This window comes from Gossypium hirsutum, chromosome A01 (assembly GCF_007990345.1).
Source record: "Gossypium hirsutum isolate 1008001.06 chromosome A01, Gossypium_hirsutum_v2.1, whole genome shotgun sequence".
Classification (NCBI taxonomy): Eukaryota; Viridiplantae; Streptophyta; class Magnoliopsida; order Malvales; family Malvaceae; genus Gossypium; species Gossypium hirsutum.
The window spans coordinates 10,996,150-11,015,805 of record NC_053424.1 but is presented as its reverse complement, the minus strand read 5'-3'; the positions used below and the strand labels follow the sequence as shown (position 1 = coordinate 11,015,805).

General features: G+C 34.9%; 1 non-coding gene and 1 pseudogene across 1 annotated transcript; both read left to right on the top strand.

Moving 5' to 3' along the window:
• The first annotated feature begins 3,256 nt into the window (after window positions 1-3,256).
• On the top strand, window positions 3,257-3,363 carry LOC121208308 (small nucleolar RNA R71). The gene has a single exon (XR_005903264.1). It is a non-coding gene; the product is annotated as a small nucleolar RNA R71 (small nucleolar RNA).
• Window positions 3,364-8,333: 4,970 nt separating this feature from the next.
• Window positions 8,334-18,011, top strand: LOC107917278 (rab GTPase-activating protein 22-like; annotated as a pseudogene).
• The last annotated feature ends 1,645 nt before the right edge of the window (window positions 18,012-19,656 follow it).

Below are 19,656 nucleotides of genomic sequence, written 5' to 3'. Positions count from 1 at the left end.
TCCATCTTATTAGTCGAGGTTTTGCATCTATTTTAGTAAGGAGGTATCGAAGTGTGGAATGATCAGTGTAAACGACAACATTAGATAATATTAAATATAGTCTAAATTTATCGAATACAAAAACCACACCTAACAATTCTTTCTCAGTCATCGTATAATTTTCTTGTACGGCTGTCAATGTCTTGCTAGCATAATAGATCGGTTGAAAATACTTGTCTTTTCGCTATCCAAGAACCACACCTATTGTAAAATCACTCGCATCACACATTAGTTCAAAGGGTAAATTCCAATCAGATGCTAGTACAATTGGAGCATTAATTAATTTATCCTTAAGAGTATTAATGCTTTTAAACATTCTTGCCTGAAATTGAAAGGCACATCTTTTTCTAGTAAATTTTTTAAAGGTTTAGCTATTTTAGAAAAATCTTTAATAAATCTTCTATAAAATCCAGCATGAAATCTTTAATAAACCTTCTATAAAATCCAGTATGACCTAAAAAGCTTCGAATAGCCTTAACTGAATTAGGGGGAGGTAATTTCTCAATAGTTTCAGCTTTTGCTTTGTCAACCTCGATCCCCCTGCTAGAAATTTTATGACCTAACACAATCCCTTCACGAACTATGAAGTGACATTTTTCCCAATTCAGCACAAGGTTCGTTTCCTCACATCTCATTAGGACACGTTTTAAATTTTTAAGGAAAAGATAGAAAGAGTTACTAAATACCGAGAAGTCATCCATAAATACCTCCATAATGTCTTCTACGAGTTCATCAAAAATGGCCAACATGCATCGCTAAAAAGTAGCAGGGGCATTATATAATCCAACAGGCATTTGTCGATTAGCAAATATACCGTATAGACATGTAAATGTCGTTTTCTCTTGGTCTTCAAGAGCTATTGGGATTTGGAAGTAACTCGAGAGTCCATCTAAGAAGCAATAATACATATGCCCAGATAATCTTTCCAACATCTGATCAATGAATGGTAAGGGGAAGTGATCCTTTCTTGTAGCATCGTTTAATTTTCTATAGTCAATGCAAACTTTCCACCCCGTGACTGTTCGTGTTGGGATCGATTCGTCCTTCTCATTAGCCACAACATTCATGCTTCCTTTCTTAGGGACAACCTGCACAAGACTCACCCAAAAACTATCAGAAATAGGATAAATAATTCCAGCATCTAGAAGTTTAATTACCTCAACTTTTACGACTTCTTTCATGTTAGGATTCAGTCGTCTTTGAGCTTGCATGCAAGGTTTATATTCATCTTCCATTAAGATTTTATGTGTGCAGAAAGAAGGACCGATCCCTCTTATGTCAGAAATCTTCCAAGCTATAGCACTTTTATGCTCCTTCAATACTTGAAGTAATTCGTCTTTTTCAGTTGGCTGTAAATCTGAAGCAATGATAACTGGTAATGTGGAATTATTTTTGATAAACGCATATTCTAGGTGATTTGGTAGTTGCTTCAATTCTAATTTAGGAGGTTCTTCAACGGAGGGTTTTAATTTTAATTCATTGTTTACCTTAATACCCCAATACCCTCATAACTCTTCTGTCTTAGTGAAGGGTCATTAGAATTTAGTTTAGCTTTTGTCTTACCTATCACAGAATCATCGTTATTTACCTCCTCTCCTTGGGCAAGACACAGTTCCAACGTGTCCTTATGTATGATTTCCTGTAAAGAATCTTGAGTAGTGTGATCAATAGAATCAATAAAATAACATGAGTCCTCTTGTTCTCTAGATTATCTCATGGCATCATAAATTTTAAACATAATCTCTTCGTCACCTACCCTAAGCACAAGTTTACCATCACCCACATCAATAATAGCCCTAACAGTGGCTAAAAATAGGCGACCTAAAATTAAAAGCACCTCAACATCCTCATCCATGTCAAGCACAACAAAATCAACAAGGAATATGAATTTATCTACTTTTACAAGTACATCTTCAATAAATCCCCTAGGATATTCAACAGATCTATCAGCTAGTTGAATACTCATCCTAGTAGGTTTTGGCTCCCGAAGGCCAAGTTACTTGAACATTTTGTAAGGCATCAAATTAACGCTAGCGCCTAAATCAGCTAGTACCTTCTCAACATTTAAACTACCAATTAAGCAGGGAATAGTAAAAATTTCTGGATCTTTCAGTTTGGTTGGCAGTTTATTTTGGAGTATGGCTAAGCATTCCTCATTGAGTTCTACTATAAACAACTCTTCAAACTTCCTCTTATTTGTTAGAAGCTCCTTTAAAAATTTTGCTTAAGTCGGCATCTGTGAGATAGTTTCAACAAAAGGTAAATTAATACGCAGCTATTTAAAAAGTTTAAGAAATTTACCAAATTATGCATCCATGCGGTCTTTCTTCAACTTTGCTGGATATGGGATTGGTGATTTATATACCTTCAGCACCGGTTTTTCATTGTTCCTAAGTTTTACCTCCTCATCTTCGTTTCTGTCAGTTTCTTGTGGCAGCTTCTTTTCAGATTCAGCTAACACTTTCCCACTCCTTAGTGTAATTGCTTTCGCATGCTCTTTTGGATTGGGTTTAGTGTTACTAGGTAGAGTCCCTGGTGGTCTCTCTGAAATCATCTTAGCCAGCTATCTTATTTGATTCTCGAGCCCTTGAATTGATGCTTGTTAATTTTTAAGTGTAGTTTCAGTATTCTGAAAATGGGTTTCCGCTATTGAAACAAACTTTTTCATCATCTCCTCAAGGTTCGGAATTTTTTCTTGCTGGTAAGGTTGTTGTTGGAAGCCTGGAGGGGTGGTGGTCTTTGATTCCCTTGGCATCCCCATGGGAAATTTGGGTGGTTCCTCCAACCTGCATTATAAGTGTTACTATAAGGATTATTTTGAAGTCGAGGATTATTACCTATATAATTCATTTGCTCGTTCTCCATGTTGGGGCCGTAGGGTGGGTATCCTGAATTGCTTATTCCACCTCCACTTGCATCGCACTGCATTACTGGATGTACCTGCATAGAACCAAATAAACCATCAATCTTTTTATTCAAAAGTTCTACCTGATTTGAAAGCATAGTAACCGAGTCGATGTTAAAAACGTCGGCTGCTTTTCTCGGCTTTGTCCTCATGACTTACCACTGATAATTGTTCAGTGACATCTCTTCTATGAACTCATAAGCCTCTTTGGGTGTCTTATTATTGATGGTTCTGCCAGCAGCTGCGTCGATCATTTGTCTAGTTGAGGGATTCAAACCGTTGTGGAAAGTTTGAACTTGTAGCCAAAGAGGTAACCCATGGTGAGGGCACCTTCTCAATAAGTCTTTGTATCTCCCCCATGCATCATAAAGTGTTTCTATATCCATTTGCACAAAAGAAGAGATATCATTCCTTCGCAAAAGAAGAGATATCATTCCTTAACTTTTCCGTTTTAGTCGGAGGAAAATATTTAAGTAAAAAATTTTCAATCATTTGTTCCCAAGTAGTGATTGACCCTCGTGGTAACGAGTTCAACCACTGTTTAGCCTTATTTCGTAATGAAAAGGGAAATAACCGAAGGCGAATGGCATCATCAGAAACGCCATTGATCTTAAAGGTGTCGTAGAATTCTAGAAAATTCACTAAATGAGTGTTTGGATCCTCGTCCTACAAACCATCAAACTGAACAAACTGTTGTATCATTTGAATCGTGCTAGGTTTCAGTTCAAAATTATTTGTAGCAACAGTAAGTCTAACTATACTCAATTCAGTTCCTGTTAAATTGGGCTTAGCATAGTCGTACATAGTACGAATAGTAGGATATTGATTCACTGGATTTGCGACAACCACAGGCGGCAGCGGATTATTTTGATTTTCAGCCATCTCCTCGGTATTAGTGGTGTCGTCATCGTGCTCTTCCTCTATATACCGTAAACTTCGCATTATTTCTCTACAATTTCTACGAGCTGTGCTTTCAATTTCGCTGTCAAAAAGTAGAGATCCTGACAGGTTTCTTCTAGTCATAAACTATAAAAACCTGCCAGTAGTAAATAAAAGAAAAATTAGTAATAAAAACAAAATTAAATTGCAATAAAAATAAAAATAGCTAAAGTAATAAAAATTAAGTGTTCATAATATCTTAGTTCCCGGCAACGGTGCCAAAAACTTGATGATCACTAAACTAACTAAAAATTCGACTAAGGCAAGCGCACCTATCGAATAGTAGTATAGTTATGGTGAGACCGGAAATATCGTATCCACAAGGACTAAAAGTACTAGTAATTACTATCTTTTTATTATCTAGCCTAAGAATTAAAGGATGTTTTAAACTAAGACTAATTATTTTATTGAATAAGATTACGATAGAGATAAAAGTTGGAAAATACTGTTGGAAAACCGATGGAGAAGACAATACCCAAAGAAGAATCTACCTAGACTTCACTTATTACCTCAGAATTAGACGATTTATTCACTTGACTTAATCCGTAGAAATCCCTGATTTATGTTAATATCTCTATCGAGACTAAAACAACAACTGACTCTAGGTTGATTAATTGAAATCTCTTTCTAATTAAAACCCCTATTGTTGTATTAATTCGATCTATGGACTCCCTTATTAGATTTGACTCTAATCCGGCAGATTTATATCGTCCTATCTTTAGGATTGCATGCAACTCCGATTAATTATTGAAGATCTACTCTTAAACAGGGACTTTTGCTCCACTGAATAAGCACATCAAACTTGAATTAATATCCTGAAATATTAAAGCAAGAATTAGGAACACATAATTAAGAATAAGAACAAGTATTTATCATATAATTCAAATAGTAATAAGATCTGTCTTAGGTTTCATCTCCCTCAAGTACTTAAGGAGTTTAGTTCATAATGAGGGGGGAAAATATCTCAAAATTAGAAAAATAACAAAACATAAGAAACCTAAAAACTTCAGTAGAAATTGAATGGAGATCTTCAGTCTTGACGTAATTCCTGCTTCCGAGTTATTCCAATAGTTGTTATTGAGTATTTTCTGCCTTCTGCTCTTCGTGTCTTCCTTTATCCTCTTTTAGGGTGTTTATATGGACTTTAGAATGCTTCAAAACCCTAAAAATTAGCCTTTTTGAGTATAATTAAACTTGGGCTCGACAGGGACACGGCCGTGTGCCACGCCCGTGTGAAGGTGCTCAAGCTGTGTGTAATTCTGAGTTGGTTTTTAATCGACATTACCATGCCACACGGCCGTGTGGCCTGCCCGTGTGTCTCACACAGGTGTGTGGTTTACCCACGTGAAAGTGCCTAGGCTATGTGAAATATTGAGATAAGCTCATTTTGTCTGTTTTTGGCCCGTTACTTGCCCTTTTCACCTTCTTATGCTTACCTAAGTATAAAACATGATTTTAAAGGATTAGTAGCATCAAATTCACTAAATCTTATGATAATTTATCCAAAAATATGTCAAGCATGGGGTAAAAATATGTATATATTATGGTTTATCAATGGTCAATTGGAAGAGAGAGAAATCTAGAAAGTAATGATGATGTTGATGATATTTTATAATTATTTAATTAAGATAAATATTATTTTAATATTTTAATGATATATTTTACTATTTATTATTATTTTATTATTAATTTATTTAATATATAATGAAGGAAAGATGAAGAATTTCTATCATCTTTCCATCCATGCAATTCACGTTAGAAGAAAAGAGAAGAAAGAAAGTTTTCTTTTCTTTACAATTTGGTCCTTCCACCAAAAATTCACCATTTTCACTTAGAAATCAAAAGAATTTCCTTAGCTATCAAGAGAGAAAGATGACAAGGAGACTACGAGGAGCTAGAATATCAAGTTAGATTCAAGAAATAGAAGCTGGAGGAGAGAGAGAATCAAGTTAAAGATTGAAATCAATGAGACAAGGTAAGAACATCAAGATTTCAATATATTTTTAAGTTTGATACTATTGAAAAAAGTATGGAAATGATGTTAATGTCGAGTTTTCTTATATAAGGTTTTATGTTCTTGATATGTTAGTGAAGAGAAAATAAGAGAAAGTAATGAGAAATAGTGTAAAGAAAGAAAATAAGGGTGTTATAAACATGGTAAATAAACATCTTGCACAAAACAGTTTTGGATATCAGCAGTAGGCTAAATTTGAAAAATCACCATAAATTTTAGAAATCAAATTATAGGATGAAAAAAATATGGAATTAAATATTATTGAGTCTAGTTTCTTATAGAAGAAACGGTGTAAGAAATGAAATTGTGAATTATGAGATATAATAAATTTTGTGAGACAAGGTCAGAATGATTTCGAGTTCCCCTGTTCTGACTTTGGAAAATCATTAAAAATTGGATAAAAATAATTAAGTGTTTAAATTTATATTTTTAAAATATTTAAGGAGTTTATCTTCAAGATAAATAAGCGGGAACATCATCTAAATCTCATACGAGAAGATAATTAATTTTTAGCGAAGAAGGGTCGGAACTGTCAGACAACAGAACATGGGTAAATTTAAAGAATAAACTGTACTTATTGGCCAAACCAAAAATTCTGAAAATTTTATGGTAAGAATATATGTGAATCTAGTTTCAGGGAAAAATTAGAGGATCTTAATTTGGAGTTATGTATCTTAAGATAAAAATAATTTAGTGACATGACACGAATGGACAGCTTTGAATATACATATAAGTAAATAGTGAAATTATAGATAATGTTACTTATAAGCATGTTATATACATTAAGGATGTGGAATGGAGAGGAGGAGGAGGAAAATATATATGAATATTCAGCTAGTATGGTTAATTTGCATGTTTTAGGCTCAAGGACTAAATTGAATAAAAGTAAAACTTTAGGGGACAATTTTGTAAAATATCAAAAATGACCAAATTGAAGGGAATAAATTGTTTTATTATCTAAATTAATAAATTGAATGAAATTATTAATTTAAGATCGGGTGAAAATTGGGAAAATGGTAAATTACCAAAATGCCCCAAAATCTTTGTATTTCTGCAATTTAGTCAAGTAGGTTCGTATAACTTGAATGAGAATGTAAATATGTTTGAATTGAATATGTGAAATGTATAGATGTTGAAATGAAATAAATAATACATGTTTTGAAACTACTTGAAAGGGATAAAATCTATTTGAATATTGGGTTCCGGATGGATATAGGTGATTTCCCAAATGAAAGAGTTCTTGCATGTGTTGCAGAAATAGATAACTTGGACAGTTAATCTGACAAAAGCCTTTTCGAGAATATAAAGTGGATAGGATTTGTTCCTGATTCACTATAGTAATTTAAAGTGAATAGGATTTATTCCTGATTCACTACGGTAACTTAAGGCGGATAGGATTTGACCTGAAAAGGTAATCCTAATTCGCTACGGTTACACGATATATGATTCCTTATGATAACTTAAGGTGGGTAGGATTTGACCTGAAAAGGTAATCCTGATTCACTACAGTTGCATGAGATGTGACTCGAGAGAATGCTTAATGATTAAACGTCCTAAGGGTTATTTCTGAATATGAATTGATGGAATATGGAAATGTACGCTTTGAGTGTACTGTTTAAAAATCCATTGGAACTCCAATGATTCAACGGATAGAATAATTGATATGATACGAGAATTATAATATGAAAAGGATGTTACATGAAACATGAAAATGAATACTAAATGATATAAATTAATTGAAATTATTCTGAAAATTTCTGTAATGCCTCGTATCCTATTCCGATCTCGGGTACAGGTATGAGGTGTTACATAATAACTAACCGATAAATTGAAAGTATAACTTTTTAGTTGACTAACCAACAAAGCCAACTGTTACAACTACTATAACAAATACCAACCGACTCAACAAATATAGTTACTCTTAACATTTTCTTGGTCTTAAGAACTTCATAAGAGACAACACTAACTTGAATTTGAACTATATTAAACCGAGAGGGTGGTACAAGCTTAGTCAAAATGTCTGCATCTTATATAGTGGATGGAACATGATTAACGACAAACATCATCTCGTTAACTTTTTTAATGATACTTTAATCAAATATATTAAAAAACGTAATTTGAAAAAAAAAGTTGATGGCTAAAAAAAGCTCAAAGATGTAATTAAGACTATTTTGATAAAATATATAAATGTTAGTAGTCAAAGTTGCTATTAAGCCTTAAATATAAAAACAGGAGCTTGAAATTTTGGTGGGATTTAAATAAGTACATAATTTTTTTATTTTTTTATTTTTGAAAATTGACGGTTAAATTTAGACAAAAGACAGAAAACAAGAGGGAGACGGTTAAAATCAACGCATAAAACGGCTAACTACTTTTTCTATGTAATTTAATTTTTAATATCCTTGTGCGTGTGTATGTGAGATGACAGCTTTCTTTCCTACGACCATGGCTGCCACCATCACCATCACTCACCATATAAAGCTATAAATCCATCAACAACCAAGAATAGAAGACTTCTTGTTCTTTTTTTTTTTAACCTTCGTTCCAAAAAAGAATAAAAACAAAGGAAGACAAATAGTCTTTTTCCCCTTGTTCTTTGAAGAACTTAACTTGGCTGAGCCCTTCATTTTCTCCGCTTTCCCTTGCATTCCTTTGATTTTTTTCTTTCTAGGTATTTCTTCTTCTATTCAAAGGTTTCAGCTTTTGGTAGGTCAGCTGCAAATAACAAAAGAAAAAAAAACCCTTTTTTGGGTGCAAAAAAGGGGGAAACAAAATAACAGAAAACTTTTATTAGTCCTTTCCGGGTAAATGTGGGGGGCTCCTTCAGAACCCGCCGATTCTTATTATGAGGTCCGGCCTGATTCCACTGATGTTCTTGCAACCAGATTTAGGATCAAGGTTTGTTTTTACTAATTGAAAAAAAAAATTTTGACGATTTGTATCCATGTTTAAGAAAAATTTGGAAAGGAAGCATGTTTATTTTTGTTTAGATTTAAGGGGAAAATATCTTTATCTTCATTATTGGCTCTAATTTGATTGGACTTTAGCATTAGCGGTGAATTTATCTAATAGAGGATTTGATGGTATGATCATTTTGAGATTTGATCTTGAATTTATACGTACGTAGAAAGAGTGCAGTTAAAAACTGAGTCAATGAACTTGGTTTATAATGTAGTTTCTTGTCATGATCATCACATTTTCAAGTCAATGCTTTTCATGGCAAAAAAATAAACTAAAATTCTACTTCCAGATTAAAGCATATGGTTTATATGATGAATATCTTTGTATTTGCTTATGCAGCCTGGTAAAACTTAAGTGTAAGAAAATGGCTAGCTGCATTTTCTTCAGATGGCCAATTGGATATAGGCAAAACTCTAAACTGGATTCATCGTGGGGTAAGTTCATGTTAATGTTCAAAACTATTTATCTTTTCTACATTTCAATTGATTCAAACAAAATTGTAGTTATGTTAAATATATTTAAGTTAGATGGATGATTTGCTTGCACTTTTATATGCAATTGTTCATATATTTGATATCCTTTGCAACTAACACCCTGTCCATCTCTTATTTGCAGTCGATAAAGAAACTCAGCAAAACAATATTCAAATGTAGATTGTTATCCTTTTGATTTTTTAGACCATCAGTGAGAATTGATCCATACACCGTAAAAAGGAATTAGAACATGCGGAATGAATCCATGAAAGAGTCTTGATGGTTTCTTACTACAAGAGAACAAAAAATGAACTCATCTATGTGTTTCATGTAACATTTAGCTCTGAATCTTATATGTAGAAGATCATAGATGTTGTGCATGGCTATGGTTATGGGACTTCAATGCATGTACATATTTATGCTCTTTTGTTTCTGTCTCTGCCCATCAAGTTTATTTCTTTATGTATTTGGCAAACATAGGGGATCCATCCATCAATTAGAGGAGAAGTTTGGGAGTTTCTACTTGGCTGTTATCATCCTATGAGCACATTTGATGAAAGGAAGCAGATACGACAGCACCGAAGGTAGTCCACTTCACCTGTTTAACGATTTTGATCTATTTGGATATTGAATCTTGAGGGATCGTTCTCTGCCAATCCTCTTTCCTCATCACAAGATCGTTTTCTGAGTTTCTTTTTCTCACTTCTATATCTCAGGGAACAATATGTTAGATTGAAGAATGAATGTAGTAAAATGTTTCCTGTTGTTGGAAGTGGAAAATATATTACAGCACCTGTAATCACCGAAGATTGTCAACCCATTCGAAACCCTGTAGTAGCTTTAGAGACAAATCTAGGCAAGTTACTTGTGTTAACATTAATGGGAGACAACATTAATGGCAAACAATACAAAGTGGTGCAAGTTTAGCACCCTAAAGTTGACTTTGAAAAAGTGGCATGGGATAATTTTTTTTTGGTCCTTGAGATAATGGGCTATTTATTGTTTGGTCCTTGAACCTCAACTATAAATAGGCCTTCTCATTTCTCATTTCAATCATCCCAACCAATCTTTCTCTCTTAGTTTTCTCTCTTCTCCCATTTGAGAATTCTCAAGGAATTCTATTTGTTTGTAATATTGTGAAGATAGTAAAGTTATCATCTGGTGTTAGTGCCCGAGGACGTAGGTATAATTTACCGAACCTCGTTAAAACTCTTGTGTTCTTTCTTGTCCTATTTTTCTTTCAATATTTGAGGGTATAATAGTAGTATTTAATTGTGCTATTAAATTACTATAGAAGGGATATTCTGACTAAGGAAAGACTTGGTATTTAAGAGATCCATGTGATCCACCTCTCTTCCCTGGGAATTGAACTTTGTGTGATTTTTTAGTACAATAATTTACACGCTTCCGACCCTATTGGAACAACAAGTGGTATCAAGAGCCGAAGGTTAATCGTAGTATGCTCTGTGGTTGCAGTTTGAACTGATCTTCCACATCAGAAAAGATTTCCTTAGGTATATTGAAAGATTATGGAGAAAACGGTCGGTGTAGGAGCTTCAACATCGTCCATGTAGACAAGACCGACAATTGCAAATGCAAGATTGGCCGTGGAGATCTTTGATGGCACGGGCCATTTTGGTATGTGGCAAAGTGAGGTTCTAGATGCCCTTTTTCAGCAAGGTCTAGACATTGCCATTGATGAAGAGAAACCAGATGATGTACAGGAGAAAGATTGGAAGGCGATCAATCGGTTGGCATGTGGCACAATTCGATCATGCCTTTCTCGAGAGCAGAGGTATGCTTTTTCAAAGGAGACTTCTGCAAATAAGTTGTGAGTGGCACTTGAAGAAAAATTTTTGAAGAAAAACAGTCAAAATAAGCTCCACTTGAAGAAAAGACTGTTTCGCTTCACATACGTCCCAAGTACCACAATGAATGATCACATCACCAAATTTAATCAGTTAGTCACTGATTTGCTGAATATGGATGAGACATTCAAAGATGAAGATTTGGCTTTGATGCTGTTGGGGTCACTTCCTGAGGAGTTTGAGTTCCTAGAAACTACTCTACTTCATGGCAGGAGTGATATATCTCTGAGCGAAGTCTGTGCGGCCTTATACAGTTATGAACAGAGAAAGAAGGACAAACAGAAAAACTCAATCAGAGATACAGAAGCTTTAGTAGTCCGAGGTCGTTCATACACTCGGAAGAAAACTCAAAAGGGGAGATCAAAGTCAAAGTCCAGACTCAGGAAAGATGAATGTGCTTTTTGTCATGAGAAAGGCCACTGGAAGAAAAATTGTCCAAAGCTGAAGAATAAGGGAAAAACTGCTGTAGATGCTTATGTTGCTAAGCATGATACTAGTGACTCTGAACTATCACTGGTTGCATCATCATCGTCGTTCCATTCAGATGAGTGGATATTGGATTCGGGTTGTACCTATCATATGTCCCCTAACCGGGAGTGGTTCTCTGATTTAGTAGAACTAAATGGAGGAGTTGTTTATATGGGCAATGACAATGCCTGTAAAACTGTTGGGATAGGTTCAATCCAATTAAAGAATAAAGATGGATCAACCAGAGTTCTGACTGATGTTCGGTACGTGCCCAGTTTGAAGAAAAATCTCATCTCATTGGGAGCCTTGGAATCCAATGGTTCAGTTGTTACTATGAGAGATGGGGTTTTGAAAGTGACATCTGGCGCACTTGTGATATTGAAGGGCATCAGGAAAAATAACTTGTATTACTACCAAGGTAGTACAGTTATTGGAGCAGTCGCTGCAGCTTCCGGTAACAAAGACTTGGACTCAATGCAGTTGTGGCATATGAAGTTGGGACATGCCAGCGAAAAATCCTTGCAAATTCTGGCAAAGCAAGGATTGTTGAAAGGTGCAAAGGCTTGCAAATTAAAATTTTGTGAGCACTGTGTTCTGGGAAAGCAAAAGAGAGTGAAATTCGGCACTGCTATCCATAATACAAAAGGTATTTTGGAATATATTCACTCAGATGTGTGGGGGCCTTCCAAAACACCTTCGTTGGGAGGAAAACACTACTTTGTTACTTTTGTTGATGACTTTTCCAGAAGAGTTTGGGTGTATACCATGAAAACTAAAGATGAAGTGCTTGGAGTTTTTCTTAAATGGAAAACTATGATCGAAAACCAGACTGGCAAGAAAATTAAGCGGCTTAGGACGGACAATGGAGGGGAATATAAAAGTGATCCGTTCTTCGATGTGTGCCAAGAGTATGGTATTGTTCGACACTTCACAGTTAGGGATACACCACAACAGAATGGAGTGGCAGAGCGTATGAATCGAACATTGCTGGAGAAAGTTCGATGTATGTTGTCCAATGCTGGGTTGGGCAAGTAATTTTGGGCTGAGGCTGTGACATACGCTGGCCATCTTGTTAATCGTTTGCCATCATCTGCATTAGAAAGAAAAACTCCTATAGAGGTATGGTCTGGAAAACCGGCTACAGATTATGATTCCTTACATGTGTTTGGAACCACTGCATATTACCATGTGAAGGAGTCAAAGTTAGATCCGAGGGCAAAGAAAGCTCTCTTTATGGGAATCACTTCTGGAGTGAAGGGATTTCGTCTTTGGTGCTTAAGCACAAAGAAAATGATCTGTAGCAGAGATGTTACCTTTGATGAATCTGCCACATTGAAAAATGTAGCAGATAAAGATATTCAGACGAGCAATACTCCACAGCAGGTGGAGTGTACTCCAAAACAGGTAGAGTTTGAGCAGATGGGGATTTGCCCAGTTAATAAGTCTAATTCTCCAGCCACAATGGAGGAATTAGAGGTTGAAGAGGTTCTGACCCAAGAACCACTAAGTACACCAGAACCAGTTGCAGTTGCAAGGCCACGGAGAGAAATTCGTAAACCTGCTCGATTTACTGATATGGTGGCCTACGCCCTTCCCGTTGTTGATGATATTCCTATCACTTATCAAGAAGCAATGCAAAGCTTAGAAAGTGATAAATGGAAAAGCGCCATGGATGAAGAAATGCAGTCTCTCCGGAAGAACAATACTTGGGAGTTGGCGCAATTACCAAAAGGTAAAAGGGCAATCAGATGCAAGTGGGTATTCGCAAAGAAAGATGGATCTCCTAGCAAGAAGGATATTCGCTACAAGGCAAGATTGGTAGCTAAAGGCTACGCTCAGAAGGAGGGAATTGACTACAATGATGTATTTTCCCCTGTTGTGAAGCATTCCTCCATTAGAATTTTGTTGGCCTTGGTAGCACAGTTGAATTTGGAACTAGCTCAACTTGATGTTAAGACGGCTTTCTTGCATGGTGAGTTAGAAGAGGAGATCTATATGACTCAGCCCGAAGGATACACAGATGCTGGTGGTAGAAATTGGGTTTGTAAGCTTAACAAATCGCTATATGGATTGAAGCAATCCCCGAGGCAGTGGTACAAGCGATTTGATAGCTTTATGAGAAGGCAGAAGTACACAAGAAGCAAATATGACAATTGTGTATATTTGCAGAAGCTGCATGACGGATCTTTCATTTATCTACTCTTGTATGTTGATGATATGTTAATCGCTTCGAAGAGCCAAAATGAGATAGATAAGCTGAAGGCTCAGTTGAATCAAGAGTTCGAGATGAAAGATCTAGGTGAGGCCAAGAAGATTCTCGGCATGGAGATAAGTAGAGATAGACCGAGAGGCAAGCTCTGTTTAAATCAGAAGCAATATCTGAAAAAGGTATTACAATGTTTTGGTGTAAATGAAAACACAAAACATGTAAGTACCCCACTTGCTTCTCATTTGAAACTTAGTGCTCAATTATCTCCGAAGACTGAAGATGAAAGAGAATATATGGCGAAAGTCCAATATGCTAATGCAGTTGGGAGTTTGATGTATGCGATGGTGTGTACGAGGCCTGACATTTCACAAGCTGTTGGAGTTGTGAGCAGGTATATGCATGATCCTGGAAAAGGACATTGGCAAGCTGTGAAATGGATTCTACGGTATCTTCGAAAAACCGTAGATGTTGGTTTAATTTTTGAACAGGATGAAGCACTTGGTCAGTTTGTAGTTGGATATGTTGATTCCGACTTTGCTGGTGATTTAGATAAACGTCGTTCAACTACGGGGTATCTGTTTACTCTTGCGAAAGCCCCAGTGAGTTGGAAGTCTACCTTACAGTCTACAGTAGCTGTGTCTACTACAGAGGCAGAATATATGGCAGTTACAGAAGCTGTTAAGGAGGCTATTTGGCTTAATGGATTGTTGAAAGACTTAGGAGTTGTTCAAAGTCACATAAGTTTATATTGTGACAGTCAGAGCGCTATTCATTTAGCGAAAAATCAAGTCTATCATTCAAGAACCAAGCATATCGACGTAAGATATCACTTTGTGCGGGAAGTCTTTGAAAAAGGAAAAATTCTACTTCAGAAGATTCCGACAGCAGATAATCCCGCAGATATGATGACCAAGGTGGTAACAACAATCAAGTTTAATCATTGTTTGAACTTGATTAACATCCTGAGAATTTGAGCACCTTCAGGTGTATGGCGCTCGAGAGTGCATTTGTAGGCACTACAAAAGATAACTTTATCGAATTTGGGGAGTTGAAGGAAGTGTGTGAAGATGTGATTATCCTAATCAAATCTTCAAGGTGGAGATTGTTAACATTAATGGGAGACAACATTAATGGCAAACAATACAAAGTGGTGCAAGTTTAGCACCCTAAAGTTGACTTTGAAAAAGTGGCATGGGATAATTTTTTTTTGGTCCTTGAGATAATGGGCTATTTATTGTTTGGTTCTTGAACCTCAACTATAAATAGGCCTTCTCATTTCTCATTTCAATCATCCCAACCAATCTTTCTCTCTTAGTTTTCTCTCTTCTCCCATTTGAGAATTCTCAAGGAATTCTATTTGTTTGTAATATTGTGAAGATAGTAAAGTTATCATCTGGTGTTAGTGCCCGAGGACGTAGGTATAATTTACCGAACCTCGTTAAAACTCTTGTGTTCTTTCTTGTCCTATTTTTCTTTCAATATTTGAGGGTATAATAGTAGTATTTAATTGTGCTATTAAATTACTATAGAAGGGATATTCTGACTAAGGAAAGACTTGGTATTTAAGAGATCCATGTGATCCACCTCTCTTCCCTGGGAATTGAACTTTGTGTGATTTTTTAGTACAATAATTTACACGCTTCCGACCCTATTGGAACAACAACTTGCACTTTACATGTTTATAATAATAGTTTACTGAAAGTGAAATAAACCAGGTAGTGATATGTAATGAATTATTCAGATGCAAATGCTAATAGGACAGAAATGGCAAAGGAGTTAACCAGTAATGGTCCTTTGGACATGAAAGTAGTCCAGTGGATGCATACATTGCATCAAATAGGTTGGTTTGTTGTCTTCAATTTCAAATACATTTCTCTCTTTGATTTGTTGCTTTCTTCTCTTAATCATTACCACATTCCTTGTGTTTATGTTTCCTTCAGGCCTCTATGTCAAACGCACCGACAGGACTTTGCTATTCTACAATAAGCCAGAGAATTTATCGAAACTTCAGGATATTCTCTCTGTTTATGCCTGGATAGATATAGATGTAGGATATTGTCAAGGTGTGTAATTACATGCAGTTTTGTTTCATTACTAGGACAGCTTTTTAAATTGATGATTATAGTTTCTGTAATTTTAATTGCCTCAATCAAGTATATTTATTCACCTTAAAATGGCATTACCTTTTTTTCATTAGCATGTGATTGTTGTGGCATATGCTTGACATATACGTATATATGTTTCTAATCATTTTCTTTTATGTGCAATTTGTAACCAATACTAATTATGAAAGTTAGATTTAATAACAATGTTGAGCAGGAATGAGTGATCTATGCTCCCCCATGATTATTCTTCTCGAAAATGAAGCAGATGCATTTTGGTGCTTTGAGCGTCTAATGCGCAGATTGGTAACTTTCTATATTCGACTTTATTTTGCTTTACAGAGGTATAACAGCAAGATGGCCTATCTTTTCTTACGCACTCAAGTCTATTTTCCAGTACTGGGATAAGTTCTAGTTCCTACTTCCTACTGGTTTAATATAAGCTTATGTATCTCTATTGTCAAGGTTTGAGCTCTTTTTCTTCTTTTAAGTGGCCTTCCTATGACATGTGTTCTTTCTTTTTTGAAATCTTAAAGCGAGGAAATTTCCAATGCACTGAGACTTTTGTTGGAGTACAGACACAACTTAGTAATTTGGCCACAGTAACTCAAGTTATTGATCCGAAACTTCATCAGCACTTAGGTACGAATTGAAGCTTATATCTTTCGTTCTCAAGTGTTATGCATTGTGCTTTCTTTGCACATCTTCTTCGAAGACTAATATTTCTGTTCTTATATTTTGGTTCTACAGAAACACTGGGTGGAGGTAACTATCTCTTTGCTTTTCGAATGCTAATAGTTTTGTTTCGTCGAGAGTTCTCATTCTGTGATTCATTGTACTTATGGGAGGTATGTTCAACAGTTATCATCCTTTGACTGATTTTATTGATTCAGATTCAAAATGCATGCTAAACTGCTTTGCATATTAACTGATAAGTAGATGCATATTGTAGTCTTCATGGAAGATATACTTGTGTGTCCCAATACACTTCACATGAATTCTTTTACGCATTCTGGTTGCCTAAACTTTCTACAGATGATGTGGGCTTTGGAATATGATCCAGACTTGTTCTCTCTGTATGAAGAACTTGAACTGAATATGGAGAAAGCCGAGGGTTCTAAAGGAAAATCAAAACCAACCCAGAAGTATAGGAAGTACGAGAGAGAAAATATGAAAATTAAAAGCGTGGATGCACCCCTCCCCATTTCTGTTTTTCTTGTTGCCAGTGTCTTAAAAGATAAGAGCTCGGTACTACTGCATCAAGCTTGGGGGCTGGATGATGTAGTTAAGGTAAGATTACAATTTCCTTACGTTGATCTACAACTCGTGGGATAGCCAAAATTCAAAGCTGTCTTATGTCACCTTAGCGCTTTGGCTTTTTCAGATTTTGAACGACATGACTGGAAATTTGGATGCCAAGAAAGCCTGCACTGGGGCATTGAAGCTTCATAAGAAATATGTAAAGGTACTGCTACTTCATTGTCATCCTTCTTGATCTTGATGCAACACAAAAGTAACGGCGCTGGAGGATTCATTTGTGCCTTGCTTTATGTTTAAAATTCCTTCATTTGATGTTGTGATCGCAGGCCAAGACACATTGTAATTCTAAAAGCATGGGATGATTTTCCATCCAGTGAAAACTTGATCTCGGAAAAGAGAATAATGAACTTCCAGATGGGATCCTGGCTCCGAGATTACAGAATTTTGCAGCTGCCCTGACCATGACCATCCAATGTTGCCATTGAAGCAATTGTTGTATTAGACATCAGACTTCCACATAATTTGCATACTGAAAGCATAGGTTTTCCAATCTATACACGTCCATCGTTGTATTCCAAATATATCTTGTGCTTCATCAATCCTGATCAAGCAAAATTAAGAATTCAATCCGATATCCAATCAAAGAAGAAAATAAATCCCAACCAAATGAAGATTGGCTTTCATAAAGAACATGAGAGAACCTGGATAAAGGATCAGAATTCTTCAATCTCCAACAATTTATTTATTCAGTTCAACTGTTTTAAATCCTAAAGCAAAACAATCTATTCTCCATTTTTATTTTTATGAAGTTGAGTTCTATAAAGGCATAAGTTTCCATGTGAATCCACTTCATGCATATATCATTTCTTTTTCCTTTTTACTATGATTATCTTTTTAAATAATCTATGCAACAATAAAAATATTTAAAATCAAGGATTAAAAGATTTTATACATTCCAAATTTTAAATAAAAATTTAATTTAATGGATGTTTATGATATATAAGTTTTATCTATAATTTATTATAAATAATAATGTGTAAAATATATAACTTAGTAATAAGTAACACAAATACACCATTTTCATACCTATTAAGTTAATTATAAATATAAGGGTAAAATATGGAAATGTTCACTAAATTATTTTCCGCTTCTATTTTGGCTAATATTTTTTTAATTTTTTTTTCAATTTAAGTCACTAAACTATTCGAAATCAAATTTTTTGGTCACCGAATATTAACTGCTATTTGAAATTTGACTGCTGTACTGATGTGAGCCTTTTTTTTTTCTGGTCGAATAACAAATTTAGCACTTTAATGTTTAAACATTCTATCAATTTGATACTAAACATAAAAATTCAACAAATTTAACCCTTAATTTACAAATTTTTTCATTTTAGCCCTCTAATAAATATATATTCCAAAAATGAGTAAATTAATGTAGATCACATACCCCTATCCAAGCCTCACCTCAAGTCCAAGTAGCATAAGCTAAACAATGGATGAAAAAAATGTGGTATGTAGAATGAAACAAACCAAGGGAAAATAAGAGTAATATTTTTTGCAAAATTGGTCCATTTAAAGGTTCCGCAATCAAAAGACTATCCACAAACTTGGGATCCAAATAGGAGAAACTTTCAGGGAAACAAATCATTTTTGCCCAACTTCCTTCCAAATTAAACAAACCCACAAATATTATACTTACATTAGTTTATATCTTTGCTTCTTTAAAGGTGAATATAAACTATATAAAGTATAGTGCATTTATTATAAAAATGAGTAAATTAATATTAATTTCTTTTAAATTTTAATTAAATTCATGTTTTCTTAAAATGTGTAAATAATTAAATCAAATTCAACTGTGGTTGTCGGAAGTCCTTCTTAATTTATTAAATTCAAATCCCTTTTTTATGAGGTTGATCATCGAAGGAAATCGTAAAATAATTACAAATTTTATTTAAAAAATCAAATAAAACTATACTAAAAGGGAATGTATTGTCTTTTACTTTGACGAGGTGGGAACAAGAGGAGAGATTGGAGGCGAGCACATCCGGGTGGCGATGACTCAAATTGAGTTGGATGCTGCCATGGTTGACTCAGCACTTGACCATACCGTTGTAGAGTTAACGTGGCTTGATCTAATTGGACAAAACGGGAATAAATCATTTAGAGGGCTAAAATAATAATTTTTGTAAACACTGAAAGCTAAATTTATTGAATTTTTTAGATTTTGAACTAGAATGACAAGTTCAGTAAACATTGAGAGCTAATTATTCTTTTATTTTTTTTATATTTAGAATTAAATTGATAAAATATGTAAACATTAAAAATTAAAATTTATTATTAGAGCTCTAACTAATTCATGAGCCAAAAGAGTATTGTCAAAGATGTTACCACCTTTTATAAAAGCACTTTGGCTTTC